The sequence below is a fragment of the Pleurodeles waltl genome, chromosome 5 (assembly GCF_031143425.1).
Source record: "Pleurodeles waltl isolate 20211129_DDA chromosome 5, aPleWal1.hap1.20221129, whole genome shotgun sequence".
NCBI classification, from domain to species: domain Eukaryota; kingdom Metazoa; phylum Chordata; class Amphibia; order Caudata; family Salamandridae; genus Pleurodeles; species Pleurodeles waltl.
Window position 1 is genome coordinate 283,302,097 of NC_090444.1, and position 23,982 is coordinate 283,326,078.

Below are 23,982 nucleotides of genomic sequence, written 5' to 3' on the forward strand. Positions count from 1 at the left end.
TAATATGTGCTTACTCTCTGTGGCTTGGCACAGATCATTCAGACGTATCTAAAGAGGCAATGTGTAAAGTATTTGTGCAATACACACACACACACACACACACACACACAGTAACACAATGAAAACACCACAAAAAGTACTCCGCACAGGGTTAGAAAAATTTATCATATTTTTATGAGTAAAACAAAAACAAAACAACAAACATCCAATCAGTAGATGTCAAGATATGAATTTTCAATAAACCAAAAGTAGTACTTAAAAATCAATAGCACTAAAAGGTTACCTGGGGTCGTGCTCGACTGGGGTAAATCCAAAGTTCAGGCCAACCGCGATGAAGGGCAGGCCACCTACAGAACACATGGAGGGTCCTCTGAGAAAGTACCTTGAATGAAAGAGTCGACGTTGAGGGCTCGGTACATGGAGCAGAGGAGGAGATGTATTGCTGTTAATGGAGGAGATGTAGGTGATGCATCGGTTCCAAGCTATGCAGCATCAGGGCCGCGTTGAAGATCAGGCAGTGTTGGGTGTCAAGGTGATGTATTGTCATCGATCGTTTGGGCTGGATCGATGCACCGGCACTGAGCTGAGTAGGTCGATGATGTGTCGGAATGGGGGGACATTGCGTCGCAAAGTCGGCGATGCGATCTGAGGTTTAAGCAGCTGTGGCGGTGCATCAGTGTCGAGGGGAAAAGCGATGGTCCCGATTGACGCAACATCGTTGATGTATTGGTTTTCTTATGCTGTTGCACAGAAACTCACTTCCAAGGGCCCAGGACTGGATTGGCATCTATTGGCAGAGCAGGACTCACAGCAGACAGAGTCCAGGAGCTGGTTGCAGGCAGTCTTTGATGTTCCTGAAACTGCAGGAGAACAGGATGTAAGCCACTCTGGGTTCAGATGAGAGGGGTCCAGCTCTTCCTCAGCAGGGCAGAGATCCACAGGCAGCAGGGTAACTCATCAAAGCAGAGAGCAGTCCTTCTTGGAAAGCGGTCTAGCAGAGTGGCACTACTTATAGCACAGCAGTCCCTAGTCATGGCAGACGTCTTCACAGGACCAATAGCGTACTGATTTGGGAGGGTCAGAGACCCAGTTCTTACACCCCAAATGTACCTTTGAAGTGGGGGTGATTTCAAAGAAGGGTTTTTGAAGTGCACAAGAATCCTTTCTTCCTCAGCCCTAACTCCAGACTATCAGTAGGGGATAACGATCCCTTTGTGTGGGGACAGGCACTGACCATTCAGGTGTAGGTGTCAGACCTCCCTCATTCCTGCCCAGGAAGAGCCATCAGGATGCAGATGAGTACTCAGACACACCTAACCTTCCTTTGTTTGTGGCTATCTAGAGGGAATGCACAATGTGTAGTTGTCACCCACCCCAGACGTTATTGGAAACAGGCTGTAGGCACACAGAGCTGACAGCAGGGAAATGCCCACTTTCTAAAAGTGGCAATTCTAAAATAGTAATGGTAAATCTGACTTCACGAGTAAAGAGGATTTATCATTACCATTCAAATGATATGAAACATGAGGCAGCTGCTCATTTCTGATCAAGAATTACAGCGTAAACGAGTATTCTGGAATTGCCAGTTCTGGTCTAAGAGAGAAGTAGGCCTCACAGTAGTGAAAAACATCTTTGGGAGTTTTTCACTACAAGGACATGTAAAACGTAAAATTACATGTCCTACCTTTTACTTACATACCACCTTGTCCCATGGGCTACCTAGGACCTACATTAAGGGTGAATTAAATGTAATAAAAGGGGAGTTTAAGGCTTGGCACTTTTTTTTAATGCCATGTCAAATTGGCAGTAAATTGCACACACAGGCCCTGTAATGGAAGACCTGAGACAGGTTTGAACGGCTAATTGTATGGGTGGCACAACCAGTGCTTCAGGCCCACTAGCACCGTTTAATTTACGGACCCTGGGTATATGGTGTATCCCTCTACCAGGGGCTTACAAGCAAATTAATTATTCCAATTGAGTATACACCAATGTTATCATGTTTAGGGAAGAAGCACATGCACATTAGCACCAGTCAGCAGTGCTACAGTGCTCAGAGTCCTAAGGCCAACAAAAAGATTCATCAAAAGGTGGAGGGTAAAAAGCGAAAAGTTACAGGTGACTCTTCGGAGAGAGGGCCATTTTCCAAGATGTGGAATGAGTGCTCTTAGTCCCACTGTTCTCACTGCTCCCACCTTTTGCTCTTTGCCTGGCATCACTGTAGAACACCTGCAAAATGTCTTTATGATGGTCATCAGCACCAGTCAGCCCTCCAGTACTTTGCCTCATTGCTTGTTCTATTCTGTTTCACACTCTCTGCAGCACAAAGTGCAACACCAGGGGTGGAATTTCTTTGTGACCACCACAGGTCAGAGCAGTGATAGCCCTGGTGTTGCGCTCCATGCTGCATTGAGTTGTAAAGTTAAAACAACCTACCCTGAAGCAAAGACCTCGATGGCTGATTGGTGCTGATGTGTATGCGCTCGTGTTTATGTGTGTGTGATAGAGCGAGTGAGTGCCTGCTGTGTCTGTGTGTGCGTATAAACAAAAGGGATAGTGTGTGAATATCTGCTAAGTTTGTGGGCTCTGGTGACATAGCACTAAATTCACTGCATGACAGGCAGATCCTGCAGCATTAATAATTTACATATTCTTAAGGAAACCAATGAGTACAAATGTAGGAGCAGTGTTTTCAAGAGAAACAAGTGATCACCTAATGTTTTTATCTTATGGGGTACGGGAGTATAGGGTCAATTTGCTCAACTCCCTGCCATTGAAATAAAATATCAGTGTATAACTGGCACTGCCTGATGTATTTTCTTCATAATGACTAGGGGCCAGGAGCTAATATTTTCTGCTGATAAAAAAATACCTTTTTTCCACAATACATATTAGTCGCTCACACGCTTCTGTAACTTCCACCTGAATCAGCTTCTTACTATGTGTATACCAGTATATACCATGATTTACTGACCAAAACGTATGCAATAAATGTGCAGGTTCATGGCTGGACAGAACTCCACTCATGCAAAAACTGGGTGCATTTTTTAATATGACTAATTGTATTTCATTGTGTGCTTATTTATAATGTTTACTATAGCACTGACAATTTGCCCACCAACAATCTCCAAAGTACTAGTTTATTGTTAGAATTGTTTAGTGAGTATATGCAAATGTAAGACTAATCATTGTTACGCCCCACCACCACCACTTCTTGAAGTTCCAGCTGCCACTGCCGGGCACCTTAAGAAACCCTAATTTCTCAAAAATGGCTGAATGGATTTACACTAAATGCCAAAAAGCATGTGATATGATTGTTGAGGTATGCCGGGCCAGCGTTATGTAGTGCCTTTAAAGTGTGAGTAATGGGTTTGAATTGTGCTTGTTTGTGAATGGGGAGCCAGTGGAACTTCTTTGGGTGAGGTATGATGTGAGTGCACCATGGGAGGTTGAGGGTGATTCTGGGCGCCGAGGTCTGAATGGTTTGCAGCCTTCTGGTAAGTTTTTTGTTGATCCTAGCATATAAGGTGTTCCTGTAGTCTAGCTTGCTTGTGACCAGGGCGTGCGTGACAGTTTTCCAGATGGATGGATGGATGTTTGGTAGGGAAAAAGGCACTCATTTTAAACCTTGAGGCAGACAGCTTTGGCCGGCTGACAGAGCTAATGTTACTAACAGACAGGGGCCTTGTATCCGCCTCTTAAGCCCCAAGGTAAGTAGCAATTTCTACAAGCACTGTAAGAGGGACCACAACTGCACAAACCATATTAGTGCCCAAAGCTTCCACCCTGACAGAAACAACAGCAGCAATGATAGCTGCCACTACAGCAGCGACAACAGAAGCAATGACAGCAGAAACCACAACTACAACCTCAGCAGGCATAAGACCTGCAACAATAGCTTCTACCATAGCAGGAACCACAGGAATAGCAACAGGGGCCCTAACAGTAGCCATATCATGGGCAACAGCTGGCAGCACAATGGAGACCACAGAAGCAACCACTGGGGTCACCACAGTAGGAAACACAGCAGCAAACACGGCAGCCACATTGTCAGGGACAACTGCAGCAAAAATGGCTCCTAATATGACAGGGATAACATCAGTGACCATAGCTGAAAACACCACTTGTCTGTCCCAATATCTTTATTATTGGTACCTACATTTCACCCAGATGGGTGAACTGTCATTGGAATATTTTTTATATTCAGCTCCATGCTTTGTTCTCTGCATCAATATAAGCTGTTTTGACATTTTCATAATTTCTTTTTAATATTCAACTTTTTAGTTGTTTTTTTTTCATTTCACTGCTGGTGTTGTGATAATGGCCCCTAGTAGAATTCAGTACTTCATGGATAAACAAAACCATAAGAAATATTTCTCTTAGCAAAAATCCCGAATGGTTCCTACAGATCAAAAGCACCCACTAAGTTGTTGGGACTGTGAGGATATTTGTTTTTTCCTACAGGAAAGAATGTTTTCCTATGGCAAAGAAAAATGAGTTAGTACGTACGTCTACACATTTTTTCAGGCAAAAATACAAGCATGTGTATTTTCTCTAGGAAATAGAATGCTCAACATTTTTCCAGAATTATGGTTGGAAAGTTCTGACAAGCTCAGGTTTCCAGGTAATCTGGAGAAGTTTTTCGAATTCCCAAATGTTGTCAAGATGCACAAATGGAAGGCAGTCAAGCTACAGATTTACAGCTCTGTGTGTGAAACGGGCCTGCAGGGTGAAAGCCTGAGTCGACTAACCCAGTTTAAATCTGTGACCATAACATTAAACACGGATCTTTGGAGCTGGCACATTACTCACTGCGTTTTCTTATTCGACATAACTGCTGGTATGACTGCTATGGAATACTCACATTCTATAACTCAAAATTCTTCTCTAGCATTATTTTTGGAGATACTTTGTCTTTATCTAGTTGGGTGACGTTTCTTTGTTTCATCCTAATGTGGTTGGGAAATTCAAAAATGAATCTGAGATGGCGGGCACCCTTCTATTTTAGGTGTTAACCCATATTAATTAAACAATCTTGCCATAATATATTTTTGATTAAAGAGGAGGCATCTGATTTTATTCTATTTTGCAGGTACATAGAGCCCTTTTCCTTGTTAATTTTCTGAGGTGTCCACGATTTCTGTGAGGTAGTTCTGAGTGAATTATTATTTCTCGCTATTAGTAAACAGTTTGCATGCCATAGTACTTTTCGGAAACGATGGATAAGGCTGCTTCAGAACTGTAGCACGTGTGGCCTGAAGAATTTTAATTCCTACCAGAAGTATACATTGCGACATAAAAACATCTGCACAACACATGGGATAATTTGGCAAACTGCATTCTTACCTAAAATAGTTCACTGACATTGGTTGCTCTTGATTCTTGTTTCCATATTTTTAAAGTAGCTATTTGAAAAAAAAAAATATGATAGTTTCTAAATAATTACCAACATAATTCAATTGAATCGCCTTTTTCTGGGTTTTAGGACGTAATAGGTAACAGTCCTTTCTGTATGTACTAAATGTATGTGAATATTCCCATTTTAGATGTGTTGGTGCCAATTCACAAAGGCATGTAAGAGTACATAAAAGAGTACCACAGGAGTACTACTTTACATACTCCAAATGTGAATAGCCCCCATTGTCATGTGTGTAGATGAGTGCATGTTTATGGGTAACTAAACATTTTCTAGAAGTTAGCCTGGTTGGTTGAGAGATGGATCTTGGAGTGCCAGGTGTGTGCTGCTGAAAAGATTCCAGATTGTGGCCCTCATTACAGGTCTGGTAATCAGTGGAGCGCCGCGGTGGACGTGTGGTCGCACCGCTGCAGGTCCGGCGGTGAAGACCGCCATATTACAAGTACTGGGAAGGCACCTGCAGAACACAGCCAAGTTTTGGTTCGAACTGCCACTGTGGACGGACCACTGCGGCCGGCCGAAACAATGGGTTTTCCACGACCGTATTACAAGGTTGCACAACGCCAGGATTTCTGGGGCAGTCTTACTGTCATGAAAAGCCTGGCGGAAATGAACAACATAAAAGAGAAAACTCACCTTCAGGAACACAGGCACGTTTGTTGGCGCTATGGCATGCAAATTGCAAGTTTCCCAATGCTCCTGCTGGCCATTGACCTCCAGGACCAGCGACGTCGACCAAGACACTAACCGTAAGTACACCAGCCTAGCACACACTGGAGGGTAGGACATTAGTGCACACATACAACACACACACAAAATCGCACATCCACCACACATAAATGTAGGAGGAAAGCGAGACAAGGTTGTTACCATTGCCACCAATGTTGCAGTGGTGCAGCTGTAATCGCGGAACAATTATAAAAAAACAAACTATGTACAATAGGCCAAAGTGCTAGTCCAAATATCTCTCAGTGCCTGGAGAACACTGGGCACAGACTGAGGCCCCAACTTGACTCCTGACTGCAATGTGCTGAGCTCTACAGGGCCGGGGCATCAATGGGGCATGTAGGCACCTCAGGGATGAAGAGTGGGTGGGGGCAGGGGTGGTGGTTTGGACTTGGAGGGGGGTTCCTTTGTTCTGGACTTGGAGTGGGGTTCCTTGGTGGTGGATTTGACTTGCCCTTGGAAGGCGGTGGTTTGGCCAGGAGGGGGGTGGGCCTTTGGTTGGCCTGCAAGGTGGAGGGAGTGTGTTTTGGCTTGGGTTTGGGAGGGGCAACTGCAGACTTTGAGGAGGTGGAGGTCTCAGGTGGTGGAGGGGCATGGCGAGGACCAGACAAGGACTGGGAGGTGGAAGGCAGGGGTCTGGGAAGGGTAGCAGGGTGCTTGGGTGGAACAGGGACTGGGCCAGTGGGGGGGACAGGGAAAACTCTTGAAGGAAACATTTCTTAGGGGCACAAGGTAGGTAATGGGAAAGGTGTTTGGGACTAGAGGCAGAGGTAATGGTTGAGAGGTGTGTACGTGGAGGTGCCTTGGGTTCAGGTGCGTGGGTGGATGACGTGTGGGTGACTGTTGGGTGTGTGACTGTAGGCGTGTAGGTGTACTGGGAGGAGGGAGGAGGAGACGCAGGGAGATGGCAGGGGGATGTGTGAATGAAAGTTGGGGTGGTGTCTGCAGGTAGGGTTGATGTGCTGCAAGTGTATGTGTTGACCGTTGTGGTGCGTGCGCATGTGGTGTATGGGGTGCATGTGTGGGGGTGTGATATTGTGGTGGCAGTGAGGGCACATGGGAGGATCTGGGGCTGATGAGGTGGTGACTGCAGGTGTGAGTGGTGATGTGACTGTGAGGGAGGATGTGATGGGGGAGTCCGTGTGGGTAGTGGATGTTGTTGTGTCTGCATGTGTCTTTTATGTGTGTGCATGGTGATGGTGTCTTCTTGGTGCTCGTGTTTGTCCTTGCGATATGGGTCTGTTGATGTGGATGCATGTTGGTATGAAGGTGTGCCATGGATGGGTGATGGGAGGGGATGTGGGAGTGGGACAGGTAGTTGGAGGGGGACGGAAGGAGAAGGAACACCGGTTGCCATCAATAAGGAGGCTAGAGCCTGAAATGATCTCGTAGGGCAGATAGGGCACCGTGAATGCCTTCCAGGTAGGCATTTGACTGCTGCATCTGGGATGCCAGTACCTGTATGGCATTCACGATGGTTGTCTACCCCACAGAGATGGACCTCAGGAGGTCAATAGCCTCCTCATTGAGGGCAGTAGGGCTCGCAGGGGCAAAGGGGCCAGTGGCAAAGGAGATGACCACCTTCCTGGGTGAGTGGGCACAGGCAACTGGGTGGGGAGATACAGGGAGGGTGGTGCTGGTAAGGGGGGTGGCAGACAAGGATGATGCAGGCATGGGCCCAGATGGGTCCGCCACTGCAAGGGAGCCGCCATCGGAGAAGGAATCCGAAGATGTTGTTGATCCTGTCTCCTCCGTGGCACTCCCCTCCTCCTCCGTCCCACTGGTCCCCTCAGCTCCGTTGGTATCAGCCTCCTGGGTCCTGTGCGCTGCAGCTTCCCAGCTCGCTAGTGCACCTCTCCTTTGCCAGATGATGCTGATGGACACGAAGACAGAGGAGGAGAGGGAGGGTGAGAGAGAGAGAGAAAGAGAGACAGGGTGCAATCGGTCAATGCCAGCACAACAGTCCAGTCATAAACAGTTACTACAACATCGTATAATGCCATGCCATGACACACCATGCCCTCACTTACACATGCTACAACAATGGAACACCCTGGGGGCAACCACAGCAATGCACATGTGTACAGCTGATGGTGACACAGATGCAATTGTGTACATGATGAGAGGCATACCCGCCACAGCTGAACAGCACCTGGCCACTTCCCATGGCCTCTGAGACACAAAATTCCTGGACTACCGAACCAACTGAATCCTGCACGGGTAGTTGCCATGCCAACTAGGCCATTCTCAAATTGCACTTTGACATCTTGGCCCTCCTTACCTCACTACACAATCACTACCTGCCAGCACATTGAGGACTCTACATTCACCCCTGGCACAGTGGTTGGCAAGAACATATTACGATGGCCTTACACCCCAGATGCAATGACCCTATTGCCATGAGCAGCCAAGCTCATCTTGGTAGTGGGTGACAACATTGATACCACATTGGAGATAAGTGACCCTCAAATCACTGACTGCATGGCATGGTTACACATCTAAAAATCCTGCCCGGTTGTCTAATACCCATAGTGGACATGTATCTACCTAGCACCCACGCTACAGCCTTCCAATAGTGCACATCCTGAGCCACTAAGACAACATATAATGCAAGTGAGAGTGTGTACTCACCCTCTTGTGGCTGCTGTGCTGCCCTCAAGCGCCCATCCACCTCAGGGTATGCTACTGCCAAAATGCGGGACATAAGGGGGATGAGGGTCTGATGGGCACCCCTCCCTCGTTGGGAGGAGATCCCCAGCTGGGCCTCCGCGGTCTTCCAGGCCCAGCGTCTCAGGTCCTTCCTCCGCTTTCTGCAGTGGGTGCTCCGCAGGGCATGGGCCCCCAGGGTCCGCACTTGCTTGGTGATGGCACGCCATATCCCCTTCTTCTGATGGGCACTGACCTGCATGGGTGACACAGACAGAAGGACACAATCATGTAGCGTGACAACACAGGGACAGCAGTCCACAGCACACATCTCACTTCCACACGCAAATTACATCAATCCACGTATCCTCTGACTCCTCACCCATGTCCGTTCTCCAGTCACACTGCCTCGTCAGATAGGACAGTGACATTGGCCTCACCTGCTGCTCTGGTGCCCCATACAATTGTCCATACAGGGGTTTTACCCCGTCCAAGAGCTTTTCCAATTCCTCCTGGGTGAAGGCTGGGGCCCTATCTCCTGCATGATGTGGCATCTTGGCAACCAGAGTTAGAATACCTCAGCATACACAGTGGAGGTCTTCTGCGCACAAATGTCAGGAGTTAAGTGAGCCTGAGCACATGAAATGACAGTCACGTCCGCAGCGGTCATCACCATCGCCGCCAGTGGAAATCAGCATTGGCTCCTGTATCCAATAGGCAGCACTGTTAACCAATGAGGAATTGCACGGCGGTTGCGACTGCATACCGACATGACGTGTTACGCCAGCGGGATGGGCTAACTTCCATCTGTCCTGTGCATGCAGGACAGGCGGCTGCCATTTTACATGTGCAATGTAAATTGAGAGTGCATTTTAGGTGTGTCATTGGTTGAATTTTGTGACCTGTGCACAGCACAGCTACGTCCACACAGTCAATGGTGCACATCATGATTCCTACTCCCTCCTATTCCCAGGTATGGTGGAAGGATGAAGATGAGGAATGCTCTGGTGTACAGGCCCCTAGTCTACCTTACCACCCTGAAATAGGGACTCGTCATACAGATCTATTGTCTGAACTGTCAGACCATCATGGAACTGGTGACCCAGTTGGAGCCGGGTCTGTTGCCTCCCATTCGACATCCCAATGCCATCCCGCCCACAGTACAGGTGTTGTCAGTCCTCCACTTGCTTGCCTTAGGGTCATTCCAGATTACAGTGGGCTTGGCAACAGGGATGCCCATGTTTAGCAACATCCTGAGGGACGTACTGTGTGCCCTGCCAAAACATCTGCCCAGCTACATCAGGTTTCCCCAACGTGCTGATTTAGCCAGTGTCTAAGCTGAATTTTACAAATTGGCACATGTACCTCATGTGATAGGGGCCATTGATGGCACCCACATTGCACTGGTGCCACCCAGGAGGAGTGAACAAGTGAATAGGAACAGTAAAAACTTCCATTCCACCAATGTACATGTGGTGTGTCTCACTGACCAATATATCACACAAGTGACTGCAAAGTTCCCTGGTTCTGTGCATGAGTCATACATTCTGCGGAACACACCGTCCCACACATGATGGCACCATTTCAGAGGGACCGGGCCTGGCTCATCGGTATGTATCCTTTCAAATGTGTGCCTTTCTGCTCTCAACACCCTTCACGACCTTCCCTATCACCCTACCGGACTTGACATGGCTCTTACCTCTGTGCAAACAGACAACTCGGGTTATCCCAACCTTCCCTGGCTACTGACACACGTGAGGCATCCGACTACAGTTGCTGAGAACAGTTTCAATGAGGCCCACGGTAGGACAAGACGGGTCACTGAGAGGACCTTCGGCCTGCTAAAGGACAGATTTCGGTGTCTTCACATCTCCGGAGTTGCCCTACTCTACAAACCACAGAAGGTGTGCCAGATCATTGTTGCCTGCTGCATGCTACACAATCTGTCCCTCAGGTGTCACATCCTGTTGCTGGATGCAGAGGATGTGCCACCTCTACCAGTGGCTGATAAAGGGGACATGAGGAGTGATGAGAAGGAAGATGATGAGGATGCAGCTGACTCCAGAGCAGAGCTGATACGACAATAATTCCACTGAGATACAGGTATGTGTCAAGTGTCTTGGATGTGACCTGTACAACCATGTGCCTTGTGCCATGCTGCCACATGGTGTCTGTAATCACTGTGTGCATTGGATGCAACTCTGACTCTGGGTGGCTTGGGGGTGGGTTACATGTGCCCATACGTTGGTTCCTTATTGTGCACAGGTCACTGCCATTCTGTACCTGCTGTTGTGTTGCTGCACCAGTGACATCTATGTGCATGACCATTGTTGCCTGAACTGGCAGATCAAGTGCTCCATGTGTGCTGCACTTAGTGGATTCCTCTGTATTACACCCTCTCCTGGGGATTGACAATGGGGGTGCTGTACAACATCACTGTGCATACCAGTGGGAACTGCCTCCGGTCTGGATCTTTTTGGTGCGGGGGCGGGACCATTGGGGAGGTATGTTTTGGGAATGTGGATTTGTTATGATATGGTTGGGGACTTGTGTTGCCATCTCAGCCTTGGCTTCCTGTACTTACAGTGCATGTGTGCTGACTAGGCATATGTGACTCCTTTAGTGATTGTTGTCCCTGTCTTCTTCTATTTACAGGGCATTGTTGTGGTGCACTCTGGTCCCTGCCTCACCTGTTGCCTCCCTTGACAAATGTCTCCAGCCACTGGCTGCTCCCCTGTAATTGTTGCTGCATCTTTTCCCCCTACTGTCACTCTCACATATGTTGGCATCACAATGGGTTGCCTGTTGCACATGTAATGACAGTATCTTTCGTACTCATGACAGACATAGACAGTAACTGTGCTCAATGATATTTATTTGGGAGATACAAGTGCAAGGGGTGAATATTGGGGTCATGGCGAGTGGGTTCATCAGAGTATATAGGCCAGCAATAGGTAGTTGCAGTCCAGTATGGTGGCCTTGGGAGAACAGAGATATGGCAGTGGACAGTCAACATGGTGTTTCAGTGACACACATGGAAGAATGTTCAGGAGAGGGTCATTTCCTGGTCTTGCCATCAGTTCAGGCTGGATGTCTGGTTGGTCGTCCTCGTTTCCATGGGGGCCCTCAGCTACAGCGGGAGGGGTGCTGGTTTCCTTCTGGTCCTGGGACAGGGCCTCCATGCCACTAGCTGCCACTGACGTGGAGGGCTGAGATGAGTTGTGGCTATTAGAAGGGGCCTGCTGGTGGAAGGTCCACTGACGCTGGATGGTGGTCAGTTCCTTCAGCAGCCCTGCTATGGAGGCCATGGTGGCATTGTGGGTCTGCCATTGCTTCATAGCCTCCTGATGGTGTGCAGTCTGCAGCCTCTGGGTGTCCTGCACGGTGGCGAGGATATGGGCCATGGTGTCCTGGGTTTGGTGGTATGCACCCAGGACTTGAGTGAGGACCTCCTGGGCAATCTGTTGTTGTGGCTGGACCGTCCCTTGGACCACTGTTCTCCTTCCACCACCCCTAGCCTCCTGTGCCCCTGGCACAGTTTGCCCACTCCCAGACTCCCCAGGCCCTTCATTGTCCAGGGTGTGTGCCCTAGACACTGGCCTCTCTAATGTGGTGCACAGTTCTAGTTGAGAGGTCCCTGTGGCACAGGTTTGTGGAGAAGGGGCTGACTGAGGTCTTGCAGGCACATGGAGAGGGTGTCTGGTATGTCCATAGTTGGGCTGCTGGGAGTGGACTGACCAGTCCCCTCAGATGGCTCACGCAAATCGACCCCATCCAGACATCCATTTGGACCTTCATCCTGGTGAGGGCTGTCTGTCCCTGGCCTCCTCTGCAGGGTGGCAGTGGCAGGGTCACCTGTGGATGGAAAGGTGGAAAGTTTGTATGTGGATATGTAGTTGTCATTTCCATGCTGTGGTGCATGCAGTGGCCTGACTTTCTTCTCAGTCACTGCATTGACAGCAGCAGCACTGGAGACATTGATTTGGTTATGGGGATTGTGCCATGGTAACCTGTGCCATGGTGGGTTGTGGATGGTGGTTGGCACTGCTGTCATTGCCATATGTTAGGACACTGTCATGGCAACCTCCCAGGATGTCAACTCAAGAGGAGGAGGTGACGGTCCACCGCCAGTCTTGTTCAGGGCTATTTGGTGCCTGGACGCCATGGAACAGACCTTCCCCCTGAGGTTGTTCCACCTCTTCCTGTGCCATAACTCAGTTTTCCTGGCCAACGATGTTTGATGGACTTGGCTTCCATCAGTTGTGGCTCTACTCTGATGATCTCGTCCGCCATGACCCACAGCTCGTTGTCTGTGAACCGTGGGTGCTTCTGGCGTGACATGCTGTTGATGGGGGTTGCTGTGCGGGTAGGGTGCAGTGTGAGAGTTTGGTGGTGTGAGAGTGTGTGAAAGTGGGTGCAGGTGGGTGGTGGTGTGTGCTAAGTGTGCAATGTGAAGGTGTTTGTAGTGTATGGGTTGTGCTTTGTGGCTTGTGTCTCTGTGGCTGGTCATGGGAGTCACAAGGGATTGTGGGTGTGTGGGTGTGTGGGGGAGGGGTGTTTTATAGTACTGTGAGCAGTTGTGTGTATGTGTTTCAGGTGTGGGGGATTCGAAATGTCCAATGTGATGTAGGCTACTATTGGAGGTGCCTTTTTGTACTGCGGCGGTTCGAACCGCCAATAGTTTACTGCCATGCAAGTGCCGCTGTGCTGAGAACTGACTCGCAATGGGGCGGTCGGAATGTTGTTGGTGAGGTGGGACAAGCGGTTGGTCAGTCACTTTCGCTGTAGGTTGGCCTGGCAGTGTTGGTTTTGTGGCTGGATTTGGGCATTTACTTCTTTGTGATTTGTAATATGGCGGACACTGTACCGTCAACACTGGCAGTATGGTGGTGGCATTTCGCGTGGCCGTCTTGCCCCAAAACCACCAATTTTGTAATGTGGCCCTGTGTGTTTAAGTGATAGTTGGTCAGCTGCAGAAGTTATAGCAGTATCTAGTCTATGAGGTACTTCCATCTGTGTGGTGGATGAACGCCAATCCTTCTTTCCAGCACCTCACTCCTGTACTTGCAACATATGAATTTATGTTACATGAACATTACTGATGTGTGTTGATTATTTCAATGGGGCACATCTATGATACACACCTGCGTTTAGAGACAAGAAAAGGGCCTACTTGATGATTTACTGATACGTTGTTCCAGGTCTCTCTATTCTGGGCCGACTTCCTAGAAACTTGTAATGAATATTTTTGCAAATAGTGCAGAGCCAGAGCTACAATCATTCCGGACAGACGTAGTAAATATCCCAGGTAATATAAATATGCTAGTAGTATAACTTTTGATTGTTGAATGCGATCAAAATCACAGTGTACAAGTAACTTTTATTTAAAAGGCCATTGCTGGAATTAAATGTCATTTGTCATGGAATCTTACAGCTTGAAATGATGTTTTTTTTCTGCAGATCTTTCTTGATGGGAGCCACTAGCACACTTATTATCTCTCTCGGATGGACCTCTGCTATTCAGGGATGGCTACAGCAAAAGCCTGTCAAAGACAAGCCCATCTACGCCCATCCATATATTGGATGGGCTTAGGGCCAGACACGCTGCCTCTCCTTCTGCACAGTTAAATAAAGCACGTATTCTGTCGCTTAAGCATGCCCCCTTTAAGTGTTTTATATCTCATTGCCTGGCATCTCACCTTCCATATTCCAGTTCTCTTACTCTCATTGCTCCCTGTCTAGAAATGACTTCTCCTTTCTCCATGCCTCACCCCCCCTTTAGCAGTCCTTTCCAATGATCCCCTTTGTAGGATAGCCTCTTTCAAGTATGGTTACCCCCACTTTTGTGTCTGTGTGTTTTTACTGTGTCACTGGGATCCTGCTAGCCAGGACCCTAGTGCTCATAGATAAAAACCTATATGTCAGTGTGTTTTGCCTGTCTCACTGGGATCCTGCTAGCCAGGTCCCCAGTGCTCATAGTTTGTGGCCTAATATGTATACCTGTGTAGTGCCTAACTGTGTCACTGAGGCCCTGCTAATCAGAACCTCAGTGCTTATGCTCTCTGCTTTTAAATTTGTAGGCTGTAGGCCAGTAACTTCATTTACAATTTTAATTGGCACACTGTGCGCCCCTTATAAGTCCCTAGTATATGGTACCTGGGTACCCAGGGCATTGGGGTTCCAGGAGATCCATATGGGCTGCAGCATTTCTTTTGCCACCCATAGGGAGCTCAGACAAACCCCTACACAGGACTGCCACTGCAGCCTGCATGAAATAATGCACACATTATTTCAGAGCCATTTTCACTGCACTTAAGTAACTTATAAGTCACCTACATGTCTAACCTTCACTTGCTGAAGGTTAGGTGCAAAGTTACTAAGTGTGAGGGCACCCTTGCACTAGCAAAGGTGCCCCCACATAGTTCAAGGCCATTTTCCCGGATTTTGTGAGTGCGGGGACACCATTACATGCGTGCACTACATATAGGTAGCTTTACAATGGTAACTCTGAATATGGCCATGTAACATGTCTAAGATCATGGAATTGTACCCCCATTCCAAATCTGGTATTGGAGAGCCAATTCCATGCATCCCGGGGGCTCCACTATGGACCCCCAGTACTGCCAAACCAGCTCTCTGAGGCTTGCACTGCAGCTACAGCTGCTGCCACCTCGCAGACAGGGTTCTGCCCTCCTGGGGTCTGGGCACCCCAGTCCCAGTAAGGTAGAACAAAGCATTTCCTCTGAGAGCAGGGTGTTACACCCTCTCCCTTTGGAAAAAGGTGTTACAGGCTGGGGAGGGGTAGCCTCCCCCAGACCCTGGAAATGCTTTGAAGGGCACAGATGGTGCCCTCCTTGCATAAACCAGTCTTCACCAGTTCAGGGATCCTTTCTCCCCTGCTCTGGTGGGAAACTGGACAAAGGAAAGGGGAGTGACCACTCCCCTGCCCATCACCACCACAGGGGTGGTGCTCAGAGCTTCTTCAGTGTGTCCCAGACTTCAGCCATCTTGCTTTGCAAGGTGTGGGGGCACTCTGGAGGGCTCTGAGTAGCCAGTGCCAGCAGGTGATGTCAGAGACCCCTCCTGATAGGTCCATACCTGACAAGGTAGCCACTCCCCCTCTCAGGGCTATTTAGGGTCTCTCCTGTGGGTTCTCTTCAGATTCTGCTTACAAGTTTCCTTCAGGAATCCTCTGCAACAACTTCAGACCTTGGATCAACCGCAGCCTGCTCCAAGAAATGCTGTAACTGCAACAAAGTGTCTACAAGAGACACTTTTCTTCAGCAACCTCAGCTCCAAGTCAGCAACTGCAACAGTTTCCATGGTATGCACACTCTGTGGACTCCCTGTCTTCATCCTGCACCAGAAGAACCGAAGAAATCTCCCGTTGAGTGACAGAGTCACTCCCCTGCTCCAAGCAGGCACCTTCCAAGACGATGACCAGTACCCTGGGACTCCTCTCACAGCAACGAGCGTGCTCCTAAGGACACAGAGGGTATATATCATCGACATAGACTGTCCTGAGGTCCTGCTGACGCAATTTGGACGGGGTAAGACCTTGCCTTCCCCAAGAACTACAGTACCCCTGTGTACTGTGTCTTCTTCGCCTCCTGAGGCCTCTGTGCACTCTTTGGAAAATTCCTTCACGCACAGCCTGTCCCAGGTCCCCAGCACCCCATCCTGTGACACTCAATTCGCTGAGTTGTTCTCCGGCGGCGTGGGACCTTCTTTTGTTGTGCTGCATCAACTACATTTTGCACCTCCTTTGAACCCAGATCCTGTGACTCCTGGTAGAGCTGGCTGGTATCCTGAGGGCTCTCTAAAGTGCTGAGAGCCCCCTCTTCCTCCTCACACAGAGTTGAGGCCCCCAGGTCCCTCCTAGGTCCATCCAGCGCCATTTTGATGTAAAATGAATTTTTGTCGTAGCCAAGGCTTGTTGGTGACTTCCGACACAAAATGTCATCTGCAACAATATTCATGCCGTGGGACATCTTTGCATCATGCAGGAACCCGCTGGCATCTTCCTAGGGTGCAATTCTGAGTCATTGACTAACCAGGGACTCTTCTTTTGCACCCTCTTCTGGGTTGACAGGGGCTCCTGTCCTTCCTGGAACGTCTTTCGACTTCTGGACTTGGTCCCCTTCCTTTGCAGGTCTTCAGGTCCAATAATCCAGCATTTGTTCTTTGCAGACTTGGGTGGCTGCTGCAAAATCCCAAAAACGAGGTGTAGTGTGTCCTAAGGACACTTGCAGTACTTTACTCCTGCTTTACTGGGCTTTGGAGTGAGGTAAGTTACTCACCTTTACTATATTCTTACTCTCCCAGCAATTCTGCAGACACTACACTTGTCTAAGGGGGAATTTGTGATTCACATTCCACTTTCTTAGTATATGGTTTGTGTTGCCCCTAGACCAATTTTCTCTCATTGCATTCTATAGGATTACCTACTGTTTGCATTGTTCTATGACTATTTACGTGTCTAATTTTGGTGTCTAGTGTATATATTGTGTATAATACTTACCTCCAGAAGGAGTATTGTCTCTAAAATATTTTTGGTAAAGTGTCACCCAAATAAACTACCTTTATTTTTGGTAACACTGAGTATTGTGTTTACTTGTGTATACGTACTGTGTAACTATAAGTGGTATTGCATGAGCTTTTCATGCCTCCTAGTTCAGCCTAAGCTGCTCTGCTATAGCTACCTCTATCAGCCTAAGCTGCTAGAACACTACTACTTCACTAATAAGGGATAACTGGACCTGGTATAAGGTGTAAGTACCCAAGGTACCCACTACAAACCAGGCCAGCCTCCTACACCCTTTCTTACCAATCTACTGTCCTCATTATCTAAAAACAATTTCTTTATTTCTAGCCTCCGCTCTTTCAACAAAAGCTGTGCTCTACTCAATGCCCGTTCCATGTTCAAAGATCATCCAATGCTTAGGATCCTCCTTCTTGATCAGGACCTAGACATTGCTTTTATCACTGAAACATGGCTGAAAGAGGACTCTACTTGTCATTTCGCTTTAGCACTTCCCCCTGGTTACTACATAAAACAACCTAATCAACCTCCCTGGGCTCATTTTCTTTTCTGTAAAACGAATTATGCCTCGTCCTGTGAAAGATTCTGAATCTTTATCCATGACCCTAACCATCAATTACAAATTATATTTGAAAATGTTAGTAATCTACAGACCTTCCAGTCCTAATAAATGATTCACCTCCTCATTGCTTGGTTATCTCCACCAGTAGTGTATATATTAACCAGGTATTAGTCCTTGGAAATTTCAGTCTTCATGTTAATCACCCTTTGAACAAAATGGCCCAATACCTTGTTCACTCTTGTGCGACTTTCCAGTTTAACCAATTCATTACCTATCCCACGCACAAATCTGGACGTCTTATCAGCCTCATTTTCATCCACAAGGAGCTGCTTAACATCGCTCCTTTAGCGGGCATATCTCGACTGATGTCCTCCATTTTCTTTCACATTATATGCCCACCCCAGAACATGTTCTAATCTCCAAACTTCCTTACCATATCGACCCTGGTCCAAATTCAATCCTTCCGATTTTGCTTCCACACTTGAAAGCACTGTTCCTGTCCCTTTCTCTGGCATAAATTCTCTCTATAATCTTTACACTACTGTTAGACATGGCATCCTTGGCTTGCTTTCCCATGTCTTTTTGCCTCTTCTTCCTGTAGTTTTGACTGTGTGCTGGACTTCGTTTTGCTGATTTTTGGTACTGTGGGCACTTTACCATTGCTGACCAGTGCTAAAGTGCAAGTGCTCCCTGTATAAATTGTGATTATGATTGGTTATCCCTGATTGGCATATCTGATTCACTAGTAAATCTCTAGTAAAGTGCACTAGAGGTGCCCAGGGCCTGTAAATCAAATGCTAATGGTGGACCTGCAGCTCTGATTGTGCCACCCATATGAGTAGCCCTGTAAACATGTCTCAGACCTGCCACTGCAGTATCTGTGTGTGCAGTCTTACACTGCCAATTTGACCTGGCAAGTGTACCCACTTGCCAGGCTCAAACCTTCCTTTTTACTAAATATAAGTCACCCCTAAGGGAGGCCCTGGGTAGCCCCATGGGCAGAGTGCAGTGTATTTAAAAGGTAGGACATTTACTGGTGTGTTTTACATGTCCTGATAGTAAAATACTGCCAAATTTGGTTTCACTATGGCAAAGCCTATTTCTCCCATAGATTACCATGGGGAAGGCCTTTAAATATTTTTTAAGTACATTTTCCCATGGGGAGCAGATAGAGATTTGGAGTTTGGGGTCCCTCAACTTCCAATTTAAAAATACATCTTTTTGTAGAGTTGGTTTTTAGGTTGTCTGTTTGAAAATGCCACTTTTAGAAAGTGGACATTTTCTTGCGTAACTATCCTGTGCCTGTGCCTGCCTGTGGAATCCACGTCTGGGTCAAACCGACGGTTGAGCTGTTTGTGAATTCCCTCTAGACAGTGACTCAAAGGGAGTTGAGGAGTCTCCTGGCTATCCTGATCAGTCTCCTGGACTAGAATGGGGAGGGAGGAGCTGGCCCTTACAGCTGAAAGGGCTGTGCCTGTCCTCACACAATGCAGTTTCCAACCCCCCTGGAATGTGTCTGGGGCCAGGCCTGGGCAAGGCAGGATCTTGTGAACAACAGAGACTTTTCTTTGAAGTTCGCCTACTTCAAAGGCAGAAATGAGTATAAGTAGTGGACCCAAACCCCCAGACTTGTAGAATACTTCTGGATCAAAAGGAACCTCTGCCAAGGAGAAGAGCTGGAGGATCAGTACTGCCCTTTTGCCGTGTGTGCTTTGCTGGGTTGGCCTGCAGTTGCTACTTCTGCCTTAAAGGGGACAAAGACTGGACTTTGTTGTGTATACTGCTTGTGAAGATTCTCCAAGGGCTTGGGCTGAGCTTGCCCCCTGTTTTGAAGTCTCAGGGCCATCAAAGACATCATCTGCCAGCACCTGGGCTCTCTTGCTGAGACCCCTACCCTGCCAAGTGGTGCCACATCCAGTCCTTGGGCCCTTCAAAGGAGAAGCTGGTGAACCCAAAATAAAAATCCACACACCAGAGCAGAGCAGCAGCAAATTTGACATAGTGCCTGCACCACAGCTGAAAAATAGACGCATTGCCGGGTAAATCAACCCATCACCATCTTAGTGTGGATTCACCGCTGCCATGCATCCGCATTTTCCATGCATCATCCCTGGGCATCAAAACCGGCAACATCACTGCACCGACCTGAGGCTGCTTGTCCAGAAATCAACGTATCTCTTCTCTGCAAGGAAAGAATAAACACATTGCTTGCCCGGAGGAGAATGAATCGATGCACGGCCTCACTTTCAAGTAAGGAATCAACACATTGCTTGCTTTTCAGATGTATGCTTGCTTGTGAGGTTTTATTTTTGATGCATACCAGGTACTTTGTGCTAAAATAACGCACCCATTGATTTCTATGGATTAAGACTCTTTTTACTTTAAAAAGGAATATCTTTGCTTGTGTATGTTGGATTTTAGTCATTTTGGTCTTGGTTGATTTAGATAAATATTGGCTATTTTTCTAAACTGGTGTGGAGCCCTTTTGTGGTGTTTTCACTGTATTGCTGTGTGTGTTGGTACAGATACTTTACACATTGCCTCTGAGATAAGCCTGACTGTTTGTACTAAGCTATCAAGGGGGTGAGCAGGGGTTATTCTAGGTGTGTATCTCCCATACCCTGACTAGACTGAGGGTCCCTGCTTGGACAGAGTACAAACTGAATGCCAACCAAAAACCCCATTTCTAACAACTACCTTGGTCCCTAAAACACTTGATTCTGTAATTCCTTGTCAAATCGAAACAACTTTCAGAACACATCCTTCTCCTTGCTACAAAGAGACACTCTTGGTTTCCAAGAGATGCTTCCAGGAGTTCAAAACACAATGGAGATCTTCCTACAACCTGGTTGATAAATCTGCATACAAAATTGACCTCTGCATCTATAAATGACTGGTAGAGGCCACCAAAGGCAATTACTATCATGGTCAATTTTGACTGCTAAAAATCCCTTCAGTGAGCTATTTTAATATAATATGTGCTTGCCTATCCATATGTTGTGTCCAGTTCTATTCCTCCAATCCAACAGCTCTGCTCCAATCACTCTGATTTATTTCATAATAAACTTACCACACTACTCAGGTCTGTCCCATCTGCTGGCACACTCAACTGTACCCCATTCTTTATCTCTCACACCCTCGTCCCACACCTGTTTTTGACTGATCATCTTTTGACTCTGCAATCATGTCTGACATTCTTTCTTGTCTTCTTGCTATTTTTTCCATAGATTCCTTGGATCAATGCTGTGGGCTCTATTTCTGACCATGCTTGCAAGACTTTGTTCATGTCTGGTAATGTTCCTGATGACTGAAAAAAACATTCATTATCCCCCATTTGAAAGCCTTCACTTGACCATTTGGTTTTATCCAAGTAGAGGCCCATATCTCCCTGCTGCCACTGACTGCCGAAATTACGGAACACTGCATAAATCATCAACTAAGTATGTTGAGGCTCATGCCCTTCTCAATAACTTTGAGTCTAGCTTACGCCGCAGTTATGGTATTCAGATTGCTCTAGTGACTTCCACAAATGACATCAGGCTGTTCCTAGACTCTGGTAGATCTGCTGGCTTCAATCTCTTAAATGTTTCCATAGCATTCAACATGGTCTCTCATACAAAAAGACTAAATAGTTTTGGCATTAGGGACACTGTCTATAACTGATTCTCATCCTTTCTTCAAGGACACTCCAAAGCTTTGATACTAGCTTACTTTTGCTCTCAACACAAGCTAACCTGTGAGGTTACCCAGGACTCATTGCTGAGCCCAAAACATTTAACATCTATGTGACTCCTTTGGCCATTCTTATTTCTTCTTTTTGGTCTTTGCTTTTATATGTATGTCGATGACTCTCAACTGATGCTTCACGTTGGAGGAGACTTTGATTTTTTATGGAACTAGTCCAAGGATTGCCTCTGCACATTTGACAACTGGATGTCTTCAAACTCCCTCCAAGTTCTGATAAAATGGAGCTCCTTGTTATTGGCAATCCTTCCTCTTGGTCCCACAGCTAGTTGGCTGATATCCTTGGCACAGCTCCCATCCCGCCTTCTGTTGCTTGAGAAAGTGTGCCATTGGATGTGAATGTAGGTTTAGATTCAGTGATCTTAGGTTTTGTTTTAAATAGTGCTCTGAAACAGTCTTCCGTCTGTGTTAGTTTTATGCACAAATAATTTGCTAGTTCATTTTCCACACAGAAATGTGAAATGTTATGTTATGTGTATTTGTAAAGCGTACTATCACCCACAGTTTTAGCCTGGCACTGAGAAGGTGTGTGTGCCTGTCTCTGGTTGGTTAAGCGAAATGCCAGGTATCAGGTTCTTGCGGAATTCAAGCAAGGAGGAGGCTCTGAAGTGGAGTGGGAGGCTGTTCCTTACCTTATAAGCAATGTATTTGATTGTATTTGTATTTAATGAAAATTTTAAAGCAATTTTACCTTGCGTCACAAGTGAGTAACTGAGAGTATAAATGAAGCAAAATTACACTTTAGCACCAAGTGAAGATGAGTATGGTTAGTACATGTAAATGGGCATTTTAATTGATTACAACACATGCTCTGCTTGCATTCATTTAAAGTGACAATGCTTTGTTGCTAAAGCTCACATAGGGGTGAAGCATGTCATCAATTTTAGCCAATTGGAGGCATGAAGTGTTTCCCAATTTCCCTTAAACTTTGCCAACCCGCCTGTTTAAAACATCTGCACTTCTTAAATTGGTGACCTGGAGAGTAGAGGCTAAAAAGGGTTCTTTGCTTTTTCTTTAGCTGCTCATCCGCTTTCTTCGGCTAATAGTACAGGACACTCCTTCCTCCCCCCCCCCTCATCATAGGACAAAGTTAAGGTCAAAAACAACCATTCAGGAGCAGCTGTTTTTTGGGACGAAATATTGAAACTCTTTTTGCGAAGAAAAAAAAATGCTTGGGAAGCCTATTCATGATAGTACAAGCTAACCTCAGCATCAGCTAAAAAATCAAAATAATTATCGGCCAGCTGCACATTGGTTTGTAACCAGTTTCGCAATCGTGTGATGCAACTGCTGTAATACTCAGTTGCTTTCCAAAATGTACATTTGTTGAGGGTCGCAAAACCTCCTGCAGTTCAGTGCTTAATTTGAGCTGGTGGTTTCAGTCGGGGCAAAAGGACACTCATTTATGGGGACCTGCACTTAATAATTCTTCTTTGACCTAGAGCAAGAGAGAGAAATCACAAACAGGGGAAAGAGAAAGACAGAAAAACAGTGACAAAGAGAGAAAACATGGATGAAAGGGAATCCGAAAGAGTGAAATTAAGGGGAGGGACTGGTTTGTGGTGAATTAAAGAAGTGCCTTTTGGTGGGGCTTGGTATTTGGCACCATGACATTCAGGAGCACCAACCACAGGTTTCTGAGCAAAAGCGTGGTCCCAACGTTTAAAAAAAAAAAAAAAAAATACACATAGCCTGCGTTATAACTTTTAATGAAGCTAGTTGCTCTTTGCAACCCTCTATGCATGCTTGTGAATGCACAGGTGGAGGCAAATGCGGGACCGCAGCTCTCTATCTATACATTTGGATTCCCATCCTATCAACATTTTTTAAAGCAACCTATGTACCTTAAAGGGTCACCTGCTGCTCTTAAAGAGAATAAAATATTTATATGCTGGGAAGACATATGGTGAAGCTTAATGCCCGAGGCTGCTCAATATGATTCTCGAAGGGGACGGACAGCTTCCTCTTGGCGACTAGATACCGCTATAACTTCAGTGTCCACAACTGTTCAATGGTTTGTGAACACAGTTGTGGTAAAAATCAATTGATTCTTCACATTATGATTTAGGGGGCGCTCCCCGTTCATGCCTCCACCTAATTGTGATTTGTAATGAGTCACAGAACTTCTTTTGCAAGTACGAAAGATTTTTCTGGCTTACAACATAGATTTTGTACTTTGAAAAACACTTTTTTGCAGTCTCCGACCTTGTAATGTTGCAAATCATAGAGTTTACAATAGCAAACGTATTTTGCACATCAGATTCTTTATTTCTATTCGTGTATTTCGTTTACAGGGAAACGCTGGTCACAATAAACCTCGGAGTTTTTTTTTTTAACATCTCCTTA